The 17,358-nt window shown below is 40.5% G+C and overlaps 1 protein-coding gene across 4 annotated transcripts in view; it reads right to left on the bottom strand.

The window, feature by feature from the left end:
* Nucleotides 1-16,998, bottom strand: part of LOC109621274 (pancreatic triacylglycerol lipase-like) — an 82,247-nt gene extending 65,249 nt beyond the window's left edge. Inside the window, exons 1-2 of one of the 4 annotated variants that reach the window (XM_062854398.1) lie at nt 16,794-16,998; nt 15,600-15,788 (exon numbers count right to left, since the gene is read on the bottom strand). The gene's annotated coding sequence lies outside the window, so the exon portion shown is untranslated. Of the gene's footprint in view, nt 1-15,599; nt 15,789-16,182 lie in introns of all 4 variants that reach the window. The other 3 variants (XM_062854400.1, XM_062854399.1, XM_062854401.1) reach the window with 3 other exon arrangements.
* Nucleotides 16,999-17,358: the final 360 nt, after the last annotated feature.

A 17,358-nucleotide genomic window follows, 5' to 3' on the forward strand; every position in this document is an offset into this window, starting at 1 on the left:
ATTTCATAAGGTTAAGAAGTCTGCGAAGCACGTTACGGAATGGTTAATCATTAATGGAGAAGCATAGATACTGCCTGCGTTGCAAATGGAGGAACCGCATTACAACTCGGATTTTAAGTCACCGAGTTGGAGTTTTAAGGAAAAGAAATGGAGGGTCACATCGAGGACGATGTGTCCTGTCAGAATGGCCGAGCTGTAGCAAGCCGTGGTGTAATTGATTGCTGTATTATGTCAGAATAAAGAGAGTTCGAGACTGAGTCGAACGTATTTCAATCCGCCTCCCTACAATGATGACGTTCGTCCTTTTTGAATCTACATGTCCCATCCCAAGAGAGCTTCAATGGAGTGACACTAACTTTGTTAGCAAAGTCACTCTCAAAGTATATGCCCGGCCATTGTCCAATCTTAATAACAAACACGGAGCCGTAGGTACGAGAGGTCTCCAATCTATGGTTTGATTGTAGAATGAATAACGTTGCACAGTAGGCCTGGCTGCTTTAATTCTTAGCCCATCTCCGATGTGTTGCAAGCATAAATAATGAGAAGAAAAATGATAGACGTAGTCAATTCTATTCATTTTCTAGGGTTCTTTCAATGAATGACTGTTTATATTATCGTGGGTAATAGTGATCGTTTTTTTTTATCAAGATTTTTTGATTCCATTTCGGGTTCTGAATGATTGTGTGAAATGTGAGCGCGATCGTTTATGCCTACACTTTGCGCATCGCGATTGAAGTTTGTATGGAATTTTTTATGGGACCACTTACTTTATTGTATTTTCCTTCATAAAAAATAAAATTATTGTGAAAGTATTTAACCGGTGGTTTGAAAGTATAGACTAGAATGTTCTGAAAAACTATGTCAAAGGCCGCAAAGCAATCCGAGTCTTGGCCCACACATCCATGAAAAACAGAATCTATGCCTCTGGTGACAAATTTGGATATCTGAGATGCTTACACAGCGTAACAAAATAGTTATTTATGCAACAAGTTGCAAAATGATGATTTTTTCAGCACGAGTCGTACATAAAAAAAAATGCACGGACAACGTCTTCAGCTTTCGGCTGTACAGACTGTTTTAAACTTAACATTAGACAACGGACAACGGAGCATGCACCAGTGGAAACGGGGAAGAAACTATTCTCACGAAAAGTTTCAACGCCCGAAGCGGGAATCGAACCCTCACCCCATAGCATGGTGCGATTATAAGCTTGGTGACCCTAACCGCACAGCTACGAGGCTCCACGAGTTGCATGAGTTGCATACAATTTTTTTTTGTAATTACGAAAATTACCCATTGATAGCGATCTTTTCTAGCTACACAAACATGTATCAGAAGAAACCATGTGCGCGCGCTCATGCTTGTAGGCGTAGTTTTTTGTTTGATCAGGTAGGCTATGGTGTAGTAGGCGTCACCAATGATCGAGCTCCCGTTGTCAGACAGTTTTCCGCAGGAAAAAGGAAAAGCAGATTCAGCAGCTGCCTCTCCACTACGTTTGTAGTTCGAATCGCAATTGAAATCATCCTGATTCGGATTCGAGCTGCTCATTAGATTTAGAGGCAGAGGCTGAATCTACGTCAGGCACGGTGGTAAGTAAAAAGTGCGTACGTGCAAAAGTACCGAAAAGTGCTACTTTTCAGCACTCTTAAGAGTGCCGAAAAGTAGTACTTTTCGGCACACTTGCAATAGTGGTGAAAAGTAGGCCATTTCAGCATTCTTCAGCCAACTGAAATGTTCAACTTTTCACAACGTAATTGCAAAAATTAACTTCTGGTCTGTCTCAAAAGCAAACTTATGTGCCTCTGACAGATTTTGGGCCGCTGAATCCGAATCTGGGTTTAGATTTGCTCCAGCACGTCACAATTTTGAGCTATACCTCAATTGATAGGGCAAAAGGGCAAAATACCGTCTACCCCCGTTGGTTTGAACTACACCTCATGCAAACCAACGGATTTTTTTTAGTTTGAACTTCTAGTAACCCTGTGGGCATCTAAATACACACACTGATGGTAACCCTTTTTGCTGTTTTGTTTTGATTCTGCGATCCGTTTGAACGACGTGCAGATAAGCGGGGGTCAAATTCAAAAGTGTTCAGATTAGATGGGGTCAAACCAACGAGGGTAAACGGTACGGTTAGAGAAATTGCTCGAGTGATTTCTGAAGAAATTCTTGAGGTAATTCCTGGAGAATTTCCTGTAGTAGCTCTTGGAGAAATTCCTGGATAAAATCCTGGAGGAGTGCTTCTAGAAATTCCTGCAGGTTTTCCATTTGGAAATTGCTGGATGAATCCTTGAAGGAATCTCTGGAGGAATTTTTACAACAATTTCTGGATGAATTTCTGGGTGAATTTCTCGAGGGACTTTGAGAGAAATTTATTAAAAAAATCCCCTGAAAAAAAAAATATACCTGGAGGAGTTTCTAGAGAAATTTCTGGAGGAATTCCTGGAGATATCCTCGAAGGAATTCTTGTAGAAATCCGTAGAGAAATCCTTGGAAAACCCCTGGTGAAATTCCTGGAGGAATTTTTTGTGGGCTTCGTGGCCAAGCGGTTAGCGGCGTCAGCTGTTTAGGTGTAGCCACAGAGTGTGGGTTCGATTCCCGCTCCAGTAAAAGGCTACACCACTTCTTCAATTCTTTCTAACATGGCTGCCGTTCCAAGCGAACAAAACTCATGCAGCCGCCATCGATTGTTATTACCTTTAATCCAACCACCTCCAAACAATGATGGAACCAAGTCGCCTTGCATGAAGTCTACAGCACTTATTGAAGATTGTTTTTACTAGTAATGATCTTACGGTAGATTTATTCGTCTTAAATGTAACATATTCGTTTTATTCAAGAGTTACAGCCTTTGACAATTGTTAGTTTACCTTTTTGGAACTAGAAAGTAGTTTCTGTACATTTCGCATCAGGAAGTGCCAATTCTATTATAGTTTCGTCTATAATAAGTGCATTACTATAAGTTACTAAAATTACATTATTTAGCATGAGAATGAGACGAGTCACAGTAAGTACCGTACCCATTTCATTTTCGATTCAAGTTACTGTGGCCTGTGTGAGTAATTGGCTGAAGGTTGGACGACAGCAGCTAGCTACTCGCATTTTTGATTGGTTATAAAATAAATATTTCGTCGATAAGATTACTTTTGAGCACCAAAACGGCAAAATTAACAGTGAGAAAACATGTTTGAGTGTTTATATTTGCATAAGAAAACTGTTCACAATCAAATTATTGCATACATTATTATGTGGGTTATTAAGATAGTTCGATGTTTTATTATTCCGCTTAGTTCTTGTTCCAGAGTAGTGGCTCTAGCTCAAGAATTGAAAGCTTTAAGAAGTTTTTAAAGGAGAACAACTCAGATGAATTTTACTTAAATAAACGATGCATAAACTTTTTATAAAGTTTGTTGATGTTATGTGTTGAAAATAAATTCAAATACGTCTTAAAACTTATCATAAGATTAAATGCCTTAGTGAATCAAGTTGTTTTATGCGCGATTTTTAAAATTAACTTGAAGAAAACTTAAAAACCGCATACGAACGGAGATTATTTTCTCTTGATAAAAACAACTAAAATGTTTCATTAATTCTTCATGCTATGATAAAGCTTCCATAAAAATAAACAAATCCACAAGGAATTTGAATTGTTACTTGGGATCAACAAGTACATAATAAAAAAATGTCACCCTGTAAAGTTCAATGCTCATGACCGATCATTTCCTCATTACGCCGTCACCACTAGACCATGAACAAAACAAACTTCAATTGCACACATAAAAAATCCAATTTATCACGCAATATTTCATTATCAATTATCTATGGAGCCGTTCACATATTACATTTTCGTCTCTTCGAAGCACATATGGTGCGATATAGCTGATTTTGAATGAATTTTAACTTCTAGATTTTCATCAATGTCCTGCGTTGTTACGTAATTGGTCAACGCTTCATTCTCTCAGTGAAAAATAAGTAAAAAACCCTGTCGACCCAGGAATTTATCACCTCTACTTGCTAGGTATCCGTCGTATCGGATCAACAAACTGAATGTCCGCGACGCGCTAATGATCGTTCGGATTCTTGTGCATGGTGCGAAGAAGGAGAAAAGAAGAATGACAACCCATGAAAAAAAAAAACTACAAAGCATTCGACTGGCGCCGTTCTGGAAAAAAGGATTCCCGCAAGACTTCCTACACCGAACGCAGTGCACACTGTATAGGGTACACTGGAACCGCAAGGTCGTTCAGTCACATACCACAATGCAGTGTGTCGCCATCATCTGGAGCAACTGCCATTAACTACGTCAACCTGATCCGAGTTTTGCATGTGATGCTGCTGCATCTCGGTGTAAACCACTCGCCGCGCTGCGCCATGGCGGAAAATCTGGTACGCAGACTCGAAATCCTTGAGATGGCAATAAGAGTTCGAGTACTGGGTGGGTAGTTACGCGCGTGCGGCGAGGTGCACCTACGGAGCGAGAGCATCTCAAGTGCTTCGACCTTTGCTGCGGTAAGCTTCTAGAAGCGTTTCTTGGTCGCCCGCAAGATGTAAGCATGCCAAGTGCCAATTAAATCGCCCAGAAGGAAAAATCCACATTTTTTCCAACTAGATAGGTAGCTATATCATGCGAAACGATTGATACGATTAGGAAATACATCTTTGAGCCGCGAGGCAGTTCTCGCACTGGACAAAGCAGAATCGGTTCATCGGACCAAATGTTGACCCAAGACCATAAAGTAGACACTTGTACGCGATTTGTCCAGCTGAGATTGAAACAACAGTCGAAACAGGCGAATTGCCGTGTCAAAACAAACCGTTGCAAAAAGTTACGTAAATCTACGTGTGTTCGATCCATATCAAAACGGACGGCTCCGGCTATGAACCAACTACCTAGTAGCGATCGAATGAACATGAGCGACGGCTGGTCAGCAAACAGCCCAGCATGGTTCAAGAGAGATCATAGACGGTCAGACAAAATGTGTATGCCAGCGAAGTGCCCTCCGAGCGATCATATGGCGAACAACGAAAACAATGTTCGATGAAATTGGATCCTAGTCCAAGCGAAGATATAGGGTCATTATCGTTGTTTGGATTGGCCAAAAGTTTTGTTCGTTTGTTTTTGATTTTGTAAACTGGTTCGATCTGAACTTGAAATTGATTGCTTTATTGTTTTTGTTTTGGCCGACTGATACCGATCATGTCTGTACTAATGTAATCCTGACGCGATATTAACGTTGCATTAGAAGAAAGTATTATAAATGGTTCTATTCACCTTGACAAGCGAACTCTAGACTTATTTGTTCACATTGATCTTGTTTCATTTTATTCGCATTTCTCATTTGCATGTCTACTAACCCTTATTCTTCCTTAATTTATTTTGGTTGATTTCAAATGAACCGATTTTCTCAGACAAGTTAATTGAAAGCGTTTTTGCTCACTGGTCCCATTACGGGACTTAGATTATCATGCTCAGATGTTGCTGTTTGAAAATTTACATTATATATGTTTTTTTTGGGTTTCTGGTTGGCACATGAAGACAATCAGATGCTGAGGGAAAAAAAAACTTATGTGGGGTATTGGTTTTCTTTATTTAACATAGTGCTTCGATTTCATAAAAGAAAGGATTAAAGCCCTGCGCTCCTTGTATTGTTTCTTATTTATTGTGTTTTTTGAGCACGTATGAAAACAAAAAGAACAGAATCAATATAGACGAATTTATATCTTTTTATCTTCGTTTGTGGAATCAATCGATTCTGTAATCGCTTGTTTTCGACTAGGATGAGTTTGGGAGAGTAAGATAGCATGCCGACCCCAGCACAACTTTTAGAGCTGCCGAAAACACAGCTCAATAAAGGTTCGAGCTGAGTAAACTTTACTTTATGTTGCACATTTTTCCAGGTGCAAAATACATGGTCATCGTAGCACACAGCGTTAGCGTGTACGACTTCCATCGTGGTCCAGTTTCAGAAGTCTTGGTTCAATTCCCGAAATAGAATAAAAAATCAGAGTGAGAGTATCGGAACAGGTATTGGTAGATAAAAATAGATAGAAAAATGACAAAAATACTTTTTTCCTTTTGTTGACATAATGCCTTAAGGCGAAACTGGAAGCATTTTCTCATTTTTTCAGTTTTTGATTTTTAAAAAACCCTAGTTAATCCACCTAGCGGTGCTGGCGCCTTTCTCGTGCCTTCAAAAACCCATTTCAACAAAACTCCAGTGACATGTTGATAAATACAGTTTCTTACCGATTTTGACAACAAGAGGTAAATTTTAAGTTGCCAAAATGGGGTGTTGCCAAAATCGGTAAAAAAGTGATTTTACAACTTTTATGCGTTATTTTGACTTATATTATCAATATGTATAGCACTTTCATATGTTTAACAAAAATCCATTTTATGGCACCAGAAATCATATCGTTTATATGGCTTTTGATGTTTGAGCCTCAAAATCTTAAGAAAAAGCCGCTATCTTGAATTTTGAGCCAAAATCTTGGATTTAGACCGCCATCTTGGATATTCCGGTCGTTATTTTTGGACTCCGGACATCTTTCCCATACCAAATATATCCATATTGCATGGTTTTAGGGCCTAAAACTCCATTGAACATCCATCATCTTGAATTTTGAGCTGCCATCTTGGATATACTGGTTGTAATTTTCGGGGTCCAGACATCTTCCCCATATCAACTATACCCATATCGCATGGTTTTGGAGCCGAAAACTCCATGAAATAGCCGTAATCTTAAATTTGGAGCCGCCATTTTGGATTTTAGACCGCCATCTTGAATATTTTGGTCGTAATTTTTGGACTCCGGACATCTTCCACATACCAAATATACCCATATTGCATGATTTTAGGGCCAAGAACTTGAATAGCCGCCATCTTGAATTTTAGACCACCATCTTGGATATTATGGTCGCCATGTTTGGACTCCAAACATCCTCCCTACTCCAAATATACCCATGTTGCATGGGTTTTGGGCCTTAAACTCCATTAAACAACCGCCATCTTGAATGTTGAGCCGCCATTTTGGATTTTAGACTGCCATTTTGGATATTCTGACCGCTATTTATGAACTCCGGACATATTCCTTATACCAAATATACCCATATTGCACGGCCTTAGGGCGTAAAACTCTATTAAATAGTCGCCATCTTGGATATTAGACCGCCATATTGGATATTCTGACTGTAATTTTTGGACTCCGGACATCTTCCCCATACCAAATACAAACACCCATATTTAATTGATTTAGGACCTAAAACTCCATTGAATAGCAGCCATCTTGAATATTCAGCCGCCAACTTGGATATTAGACCGCCATCTTGGATATTCTGGTCTCCATTTTAAGACTCCCGACATCTTTCTCATACCAAATATACCCATATTGCATGGTTTTAAAACTACATTAAATAGCCATCTTGGATTCTAGACCGTCAACTTGGATATTCTGACCGCCATTTTTGAATTCCGGACACCTTACCCACACCAAATATACCCATATTGCATGGTTTTAGGGTCATAAACTCCATTAAACAACCGCCATCTTGAATTTGGAGCCGACATCTTGGATTTTAGACCGCCATCTTGGATATGCTGACCTCTATTTTTGGACTCCGGAAATCTGGTCGCCACGTTTGGACCGCGGACATCTTCTCCATACCAAATATACTAATATGTATTGCACATCTTCTCCATACCAAATACCGTGGATACACAGTTATGGATCACACACGGTTACGGATCAATTCGATGTTTACTGTCAAATGTCGCCTCTCTGCACAGCATGACATAACATAGCATAGTCTTCATAGCATAAACACTATACTATGCCATTCCATGCCATGCTAAGCTGCAACATACGATCGTAAACATCGAATTGATCCGTAACCGTGTGTTATCCATAACTGTGTATCCACGGTATACCCATATTGCATGGTTTGGGACCTAAAACTCCATTAAAGAGCCGCCATCTTGAATTTGGAGCCGCCATGTTGGATATTTGGCCGCCATCTTGGATATTCTGGTGACCATTTTTGAGTTCCGGGCATCTTCCTTATACCAAATATACCAATATTGCATGGTTTTAGGACCAACATTTTCAACCGTCATCTTGGATTTTAGACCGCCATCTTGGATATTCTGGTCGCCATCTTGAATATTGGGCCGATATTGGGGATTTTCTGGTCTCCAGTATTAAGCACAAAATTCGTTAACTATGCTAAAGGTTACAAAAATCGGCACAGCTTGATGTGTCGCATGATGGGGGTTGGTTCAGTTTTATATATGATTAGTTCCACCGGTGCTGATCCGGATCACTAAAATGGCCATAACTCCAGAACGCCTTGACAGATCCGGACCATTATCAATAGCAAACAATGCGGTAAAATTCCGGTTCGATTCGTGCTACAATCCGTAAAATCGGTCAATGGGAAGTGCCTTAAAAGTGAGTGACCTTTTTGTACACAGACATACATACATACATACACACATACACACATACGCACATACACACATACAGACATCATCTCAATTCGTCGAACTGAGTTGTTTGGTATATGTATGTGACTTGACCCTCCGAGCCTTCTATCGAAAATTCGATTTTTGAGTGAACATATAGCCTTTCAGTACACTTTGGTGTACGAGAAAGGCAAAAATAATGAAGCAATATTTTCAAAATCGGTTTTTGTACACATGTAGAGGATGGATCAGTGTATCTTCTGAATTTTTTTCGAGTTGAAAAAGTTTTCCATTTTTTCAAAAACCTTTTTTTTTGTGTTATTTTATTCAAAAATGGTTTGTGCAAAAACACTACGAAAAAAAATCAGACGATACCTTGATCCATCCTCTACATGTGTACGAAAACCGAATTTGAAAATATTGCTTCGTTATTTAATAAAAAATCAAAAACCAAAAAGTGAGGAAATGCTTCCAGTTTTGCCATTCCATATGATTTCATTGCATAAGCTATATGGTACAATCATTTTAATAAGTCGCGATAAATTTTATTCATTATTTATGATTTTGGCCACTTTTGCACCCGAAACCAACATTCATGATCTGGAATATTACATTCATATGCAGATCGTGAAGCTTCAGTAATAAGAACGCACAAAAAGTGACCGAAAATCAAAATTTATCATTTCGACTTCATGATAACGATCGCATCGTGGCCGCACATGCCGAGCGATTCATTATTCGCGGAGCATGGTCTGCTATGAATGCTTGACGACAAAATTCTATCGTTTGTAACGTTTTGACGTTTTTTTCTTTTTAAGCAAAATAATTTTTGCTTGAATTTTGTACTTAGAGCTTTATGTTAATCAATGACATCACAATAATTGAATTCAAAATAGTATAGGAAAACGCTTTGACGTTTTTCTCTTTTTAAGTAAAATAATATTTAGGATTCATTTTATTTAATGATATTTTCTTGTAAATAGTGATGAAAAGTAAATTAGATTTAGTTCGAAACTCAATTTGACTTTGCTCATGGCTGATTTGAACTATAACTCAGAACGAGTCGATATAAGGTTTGTGTCTCGGCTAACCATATGCCATAAAAGACGAAGTGAGTACAGCAATGGCTCCTGATTATATGTATCTCATAAAACCATCTTGACGAACCTAGAGTGGCACAAGAAATATGAATTCGCCATTCGAAATTCTTTGTTGGCGCAATTTAGAAGACAAAGGGGGATTATTTAGTGTAGGCTTCTTTAAGAAATTAAGACTTAAGCTCGGTCATTTCGGTCGCTACTAGGCTGGAGAGTAGAAGTGATCGCGGTTTGTAAGTTCGATAGTTTTTGAAAGTGATTCAACCATTTGAGTGCAATTGTACTCTTCGAGTAACGTACCGAAGGTAATTTTGTTGAAAGTGAATTCTAAGTGAAGTGTTTTGTAACGATTAATTGACTTTTCATAATAACATAATAAAATTCATAACAAATATGAATGGGCTTTTTTAGAACAAAATGTATCTCCAAAAACTGCCATTTTTGAGTACATAAAGGTTTATAAGCTCGAAATTCTGTTATGGTGAGCGAATTGAAAATCGAATGATGGGGAAAGAAAGGCCTATGTTACTTTTACTTGTGGACAAAATTTCAACTTGATTGCTTTATTACTTTTAAAAACTCAGCCTTTTGAAAAAATGTACTATAATAAATGGACATGTACTAAAATTGCCATATCGTCCAAAATAATTGACCAATCCAGTTCAAATCCGCACAAGTAACTCATGAATATTATGGCAATAACCTGTCAAAAAATCAGCATGATTGATCAACGCAACACAAAATAACAACATTTTAAACTTTGTTGACAAAAAGTTCAAATTTAGACCATTTTTTTCATACAAAATCGACCATCGAATTTTTTTGTAAATAAAAACGTTTTTGTTCATTACCCCACATGTACTTTATATTCCAATGTAGAACGAGTGGATTCCGTGCCTGGTTCTCTCGGTGTTTCCGGTCGAGTCGACCGTGGTTGGCGAAGTGTTCTACTTCGTTAGTAATTTGTACAAAAAAGGTAATTTTAAATAGTAAGTTAAAAATTACCTAAAAATAGTAAGTTAAATGACGGGCTTGGTGGTCTAGTGGCTACCGCTTCTGATTCATATGCAGAAGGTCCTGGGTTCAATCCCTGGCCCGTCCCTTTCATCCTACTTTGTATCTTTCTATCCACTTTCTCTCTCTATCTTCTCCACATATACAACTCATGTATATTCATATGTTCATAGCCATCGCTAGAACCAGAAACGAATTGGAAAACAAAGTCGTTTCCCTTCCCTCCAACTTCCACTCTCAGTACAGTGTATATAACGCCTACAAGTTATGCAACCGAAGCGCGCTGTGCCGCTTGACCTTATTCACCTTATTCACCACACAATCTATCACCTTACGAACACTATAAATAACCCCTATCCATGGATCGCATCACCGACCCAACGGTGACTCCCAGATCTCCCATCCTTTCCGTCTAACAAATACCCCAGTCCGTGCTGGTTGTGGGGATGCAGAGGTGATCTCGGTCTTTAGTAGCAACAACCAGCACACTCTAACATTCCTTTCCCTTCCCAACTGACTATAAGGACGTGGCCGGCACCGTTATTGATCCAAAATGCATGAGCTGCTAAAATTGCACTTTGAGAATAAGTGGAGTGTCCCAGCCATTATTCACTTGGATCTCAGTGCAATTGGTACCAGCTCAGATCAATCACGGAGTAGCAACCATTGACATGTATAGTCAGATTTGATCGTTGATCGTTGATCGTAATTTTAAATAGTAAGTTAAAGTTTTTTTGATATCAATTTTGCCATTCGTGTTGGACTTTTCCAGCGCTTAGGCGCTTTTTATTGTACGGGCTGGACAGTGGAAAGTGACGACAAGCGGAGTCATTGGGGTTTTTGTGGCGTCTTCAGGCGCCGAAGTTACATCGTCCAAGGACACGGATCGTCCGTGGAGAGCTCGGGTATCCGTCAAGGCCCGCCTTTCGAGGCAGACAAACGGAGTGAAGTGTAGTTCGCCATCAAGTCGAACGAAAAACTCCGACGGTCGCCAAAAACCGTCGTTAGATCCACCCCCACGCTACAACCCCCGGTGGAGAGGAACCAAGAGCACGGTCCCCTCACGTAGTCAAGCGTCGTGCGCAGGATCGGACCCAATCCGAAGGTAAGGGGATTTCATTTCATCACGTGCGGCCGAAGCTCTCAAGGTGGAAGCCGTACGGAGGGTACGTTGGTCCCTGAACCCGAAGAGAAGGTCAAAACCCGGGAAGCGCGACGTTCCGTCGCAGCGAAGCTCTTGAGGAACGAAATCGGAAGCCTTCCGTCCAGCCGACACTTCCTCCGCAACCTAGTCCGCAACGGTAAATCGGCCGTACTACCCGAGCTCGGACGTCCATCGCTGCGCGCCATACCAGCAGCGACAGCGGTAAAGCCAATCGCCGCCATTGCCGTCGAGGACATCATTGGTCATCGAGGCAACCGTCTATCGCCGGCAAAAGCCGGAAATTCGACAGTTTCAAGTTCGTCGAGGAGCATCGAGTCGTCGCTTCAAGAAACCCTGCGCAGGTACGTGGAGACTTTTTATTCATGGCCATGATAAATAGTTTCCCAAAGTGTTTTCCACCCGTTTTTGTAAATGATATACAGTCCGACCCGGGGTCTCCAGTTAGCCTAGTGGTTAAGGCTATGGATCGCCAATCCGGAGACGGCGGGTTCGATTCCCGTTCCGGTCGGGAAAATTTTCTCGACTCCCTGGGCATAGTGTATCATTGTGCTTGCCTCACAAGGTACAAAATTCATGCAATGGCAGGCAAAGAAAGCCCTCCAATTATTAACTGTGGAAGTGCTCGAAGAACACTAAGTTGGAGAGAGGCAGGCCAAGTTCCAGTGAGAACGTAGAGCCATACAGAAGAAGAAGAAGAAGAAGAATACAGTCCGACCCGAATGAGTTTGCTCCCTAATGAATAAATTGATTTGTTGAATTTTGAAGACCTGAGAGTCAATTGATTACGTTTTGGGCAGTTCAAAGAGAATTCACCCGCTACGTTACTCCCTTTAGATCCCGTTTTTCGTTTCCATTTTGGTAGATTGACATTTCAGGCTTCCACTCTTCATTTCGGTAAGTGTTCCAGATCGAGTGAGCTTAAGTCGGGGAGTTGATTAAAAGGGGTTCGGGAGATTACATTGGGCAGTATCGGCGCATCCTCCAGGTTCGTTATGTTGGAAAATCGCTTTAATTTATAACCGTACACGAGTCCCCTGAGGAAAAAAGTCTCAAGTCAGTCGGGCAAAAATTAAAAGGACAGGTGGTCTCCCTGCGGGAGTGGCGCTAAAGCCACCTTGTTTGACAAAATCCTCGTGACAATTTTGGACGGTTACACGTTGTTGCTATGATCGCGCGATGCCTTCCAACCGCGACACATTTGGGATCCTATCATGATCACTAGATTTCCATCCTTGTTTGTGACGATGGTTTTAATCGCACTTTGTTCCAAGTAATATGTCTGTTTGTCTGTGAAAGAACACTTAACAAAAACTTGTTCTAACGCGACTGGTAGGGGAGGATCTGACGACCTCCCAAAAGAAATTTCCACAAAACTTTGAAATCAAAGAGGAAACTATAATAGAGTATGCTGAAGAAATTTTAGAGGGAATCCATAAATTTTCAGGGAATTTCTGACTCAATTTCTAATAAAATTCTTGAAAATTTTATTTATTTTTATCTGTATAAACAAGATTTTTAGCCCTTGGCTAGTTCATCTCGGGACACACGGTTTACTTCCCTTCCGAAGGTAGAGCTCACATTTTGCGAGTTTGTCGGGAGTGCGATTCGATCCCATGTCCTCGATCCCATGCTTTAACCATCACACCAGGTCCGCTTCACTTCTTCCCAGGGCCCTGCCCCCCCCTGCTCCCCCCCTCCCTAAATCTGGCACTGCTGGTTCAGTAATGCCAAAGTGAAGTCAGATCGCATTCTTGGACCTTGGCTTGCTCATCAAATACGTATTTGTGTACAGTACTTGATGCCACAACATTTCAAAACTTTATTTTCCACTTGGCTTGGTTAACCTAGGTAAAATCGAGAAATTTACTTTACATTCTTCATTGAAATGATAGATGTGCAATCGAGCCTTTCTTCAATGTCGAAGAACGCCGCAAGGGAATTCGCTATTGTTTTATAATATCTTTCCAGTTTTGTAACCAGGTTTAAGTGATGTTACAACCAAGGTCTCAGTGTCGCTAGTAACATTAGAATAACCAACCACAGAAGTCAAATGTCACAACTGTTCGTGTGACTAACATCTAGTTTGCCGCGCCCTTACAGTGCCAGTAGCGGTACTAGAAGTGTCAAATAAATTTTGTTTACCGAAACAATAGATCATTTACAAGATGGACACTTAAAAATAATCAAATATTACAATTAGACGAGACGAAAGACACCGGCAAAGAAAAAAAAATATTCCAATCAAGTTATTAAAATAACTCAGCAGGAAAAGAAACTACAGCGCCACTAGTTCTAGTATATTTCTATTCTAGTAACCTTACTTGTACTGATTGAAAAAAAAACCCGTTTAAATATTTCAACAGCGCTTAAATTCAAATAGCGCCTACATTGTTTGTTTCGAGCAGGATGAAATCGAAAGCACTATGCTTTATCTGGGAACCGGTACCCAATTTCACTTCCTGAAACGAAATTATTTCCCTTTCTCATTAAAGGAAGTATGGAAACTTGGGGTAAGACGCCCACGTTAAGGAAGAGTCCAATTTTTACCACGAAACACTTCATAATGCACACTTTTTGACACAGATATGAAACATCAACATGTTTCCTACCAAACGTTTTACTACTCAAAAATTCAAATTTGAAAAAAAGTTTGATTTTCAGTATTTTAGTTTTAATGCGGGGTAAAATGCCCCTAGCTACAACTAACGCCAGGATGCCAAATTGGGCACATATACTTGCGTGGATGGTTTATTGTCAAGTTTAATTGTTCGTGAATGGTATACTACAGTCATTACATAATCATGGATCACTTGTAATTATGTGTCAGTTCCATTTAAATGAGCTGTTTTATCAAAAATTTCCCACGAATGTGTGATTAGTGAACTTATTTATAATAAAAATGTGCTATTGTACGGTTCTTATTTGTGTTCTACACAATTTTTGCCAAAATTTGGAAATAAATGGCTATTTTAATGTAATTAACTAGGGGTGGGCATTTTACCCCACACATGTCTCAGAAGTTTGGACCCTTTTAAAAAACTCTATAACAGATGAAAATTACATCAAAACTAACAACACTATTTTTTGGAGTTTTTGTTCAATTTTTATGGTAAAAATATGTAAACTCAAATTTTTAGAAGCATTTTCATTCTTATTTTAACGATTCCAGTTGAAAAATAAAATAAAATGGTTTGCCTAAAACAAGGGTGGCGCATCTTGCCCCCTATGAGCGAAGAATGAATTTGCCAAGGTTTAAAAAAATCGTTTATTAATACAGATAAAAAAGAATATTGACTGGTAAAATTCTAAAATATGTTTAATAACGAATCTCAAGGACTCAATTATGAAATCTTCAAGGACTGTGAGGATGGGTAAAATTGCTAGCCCTCAGAAGATCATTCTAGAATCATTTGCTTAAAGTACTTCTTATGCGCCATGGGCCATACTCAAATTTATAGAGACTTGCTCGCTGCAGTCTACAATGTATATTATAAAGTGCCCAAAGCGGGAAGGATACAGCTGATTTAAGACGAAAAACAAAGTGGAAACGGTGGGAGGACCAGCAGGAACGTGATGCGGCTAGAAGACTGCAGCCTGACACGATATAATTTACTTTGAATGTTTTATATAAGAAGACTTGAAATAAACGTACTATTTTCTTCTTTGAAACCACCCTGGTACTCTTACATGACGAACAGAAAAAAAAGGTAGAAATTCGTGACAAGTAGCATAAATTCACACTCGAATGAATTACGAATCCAACCCAAACACAGCAGGTATGATGGAAGGCATACAGCCAAAGCAAAAGGAAAAAAAAAAACCCAGTACACACATCATTCAGTACAAAAAAAAACTGACTTACGTTTGCAATAATATGCATCAAAGCGGGGGTTCTCTCTCGCTGCCCGTTGTCGTCGTCACCGTCCTCGGTCGTCGCTGGCGGATTGTTTTTCACTCAAATCTGGAAATGGTGCAATACACTCTCCTACTCTATGTATGTCTTCTAAATTGGCTAACGGTTGAGCGTCGTCGTCCTCTAGGTTGTGGATGACTGTGGGGGTGGGTGATAAGAGGAGAAGTTGAGAGTAAAAGTCGTCGTCGTCGTCGTCACCTCAACGGGCAACTTTCGAAGGCAGCCAACCCCCGTAAATGTCTACACGGCGACGAAACACGCACTCCGATGCACTTTCCGAGTGCACAAGAGCTACGTGCTGCGGTGACGATACGACACACTCTCCTGCGCGGGTAATGATCACAATCTGGATGAGGCGACGGGGTTGTTAGCGGGGGATTAAGGGGAAAATAGATTTGGTTATCGCGGAATATCTGAGGGGGAAACGATCTACTAGATTGATAGGTCACGAGCTTCTTCTTCTGCTTCTTCCTTGGGAAAAGGCGGAAATGCACACTGTTCAAAATGAGCTCACGATATGTAATTTTCTCACACTATGTAATGTTGGATAACTTCCTGGTAAATATAATTAAACTGGCTTCACTTCCTCGAGCAGAGTCGTTAATTGGCACCACTTGAAAGCACTTGATGGCACGATCTACACAGTTTGGCACGAAATGATCATTTAATCTCTTTTTGGAGTTGTATCCATGCCGAGTAGCCTTCGGCAGCTGCGGGTGGAAACCACTGAATCGAGCTTAACAAGCTTAAAACCAGAACTATAAAATTTTGTCCACTTTTCAGGGAACAATCACTTTCAAAGTGCAGGTAAGTTATCACATGTCATAAAAATCACCGAAACTTGGTGGCACTTCTTTCAATCATACTCCTCAATACGTGACACATTCCAGTATATAAAACGATTATGCATCGCCTTGCATTCGCATCTTCAAACCGTGACGCGTTTTTTTTTTCCTCTTCTGCGCTGTTATTTTCGTGTGCTTTCCACACTTTTCAGTTGCCTAGGTAAAATGCCGCAATCTCAGAAAAAAAAAAACTCTTGAACAAGCACCGCCGCCGTTTCGAGGAATCGCTCGATCGCCGGGGCTTTTTGGGCCGGATTGACCAACCGCTACTCCTCGACGCGTATCGATCGGTAAGTACCTCGCTGCTCGATCGTGTAATACGCGACGCGCGCACTCTCGCAAACTCGCGAACGAAACGGCGTAAAGGCACACTCACGTGCTCACTCACTGGCAGTTGGCTGGGGACTGAAGCGATCGCGCGCCACTTCGGGCCGTTTTGCTCGTCGCGTCGGTCGGCGGCGGATGATGGGTTTTCGCGCGAGGAACCACGAGACCCGGCTCTGCGGATTCGAAGTGGCCCCGGACTTTTACTTGCAAGAAACGAAACGATCTTCGGTTCGGCTATCGGCGGCGATGACAGAGATATGTGGGCAAGTACGCGATCGCGTGGTTTGAGGTAGACTTGAGGTCGTTTGACGGTAAGGCGGTGGCGGCGGCGGCAGCAACGTGCTCTGCTAGAAAACGGTTCTGTGTTTGGATTGATATTTTAGACTGGTTCAGTTTAAGATCATATGAAATTAATAATCTGGCCTGATTGCTCATCGGGAGCAGTCTGCTCAAGTGCTGTGATTTCTTGATCATGCTCAACGCGTATCACCTTAAGCCTACCTAGAACCTTCTGTGCGTTGCCGAGTCCTAATGGT

The sequence above is a fragment of the Aedes albopictus genome, chromosome 2 (assembly GCF_035046485.1).
Source record: "Aedes albopictus strain Foshan chromosome 2, AalbF5, whole genome shotgun sequence".
In the NCBI taxonomy this organism is placed as follows: Eukaryota; Metazoa; Arthropoda; class Insecta; order Diptera; family Culicidae; genus Aedes; species Aedes albopictus.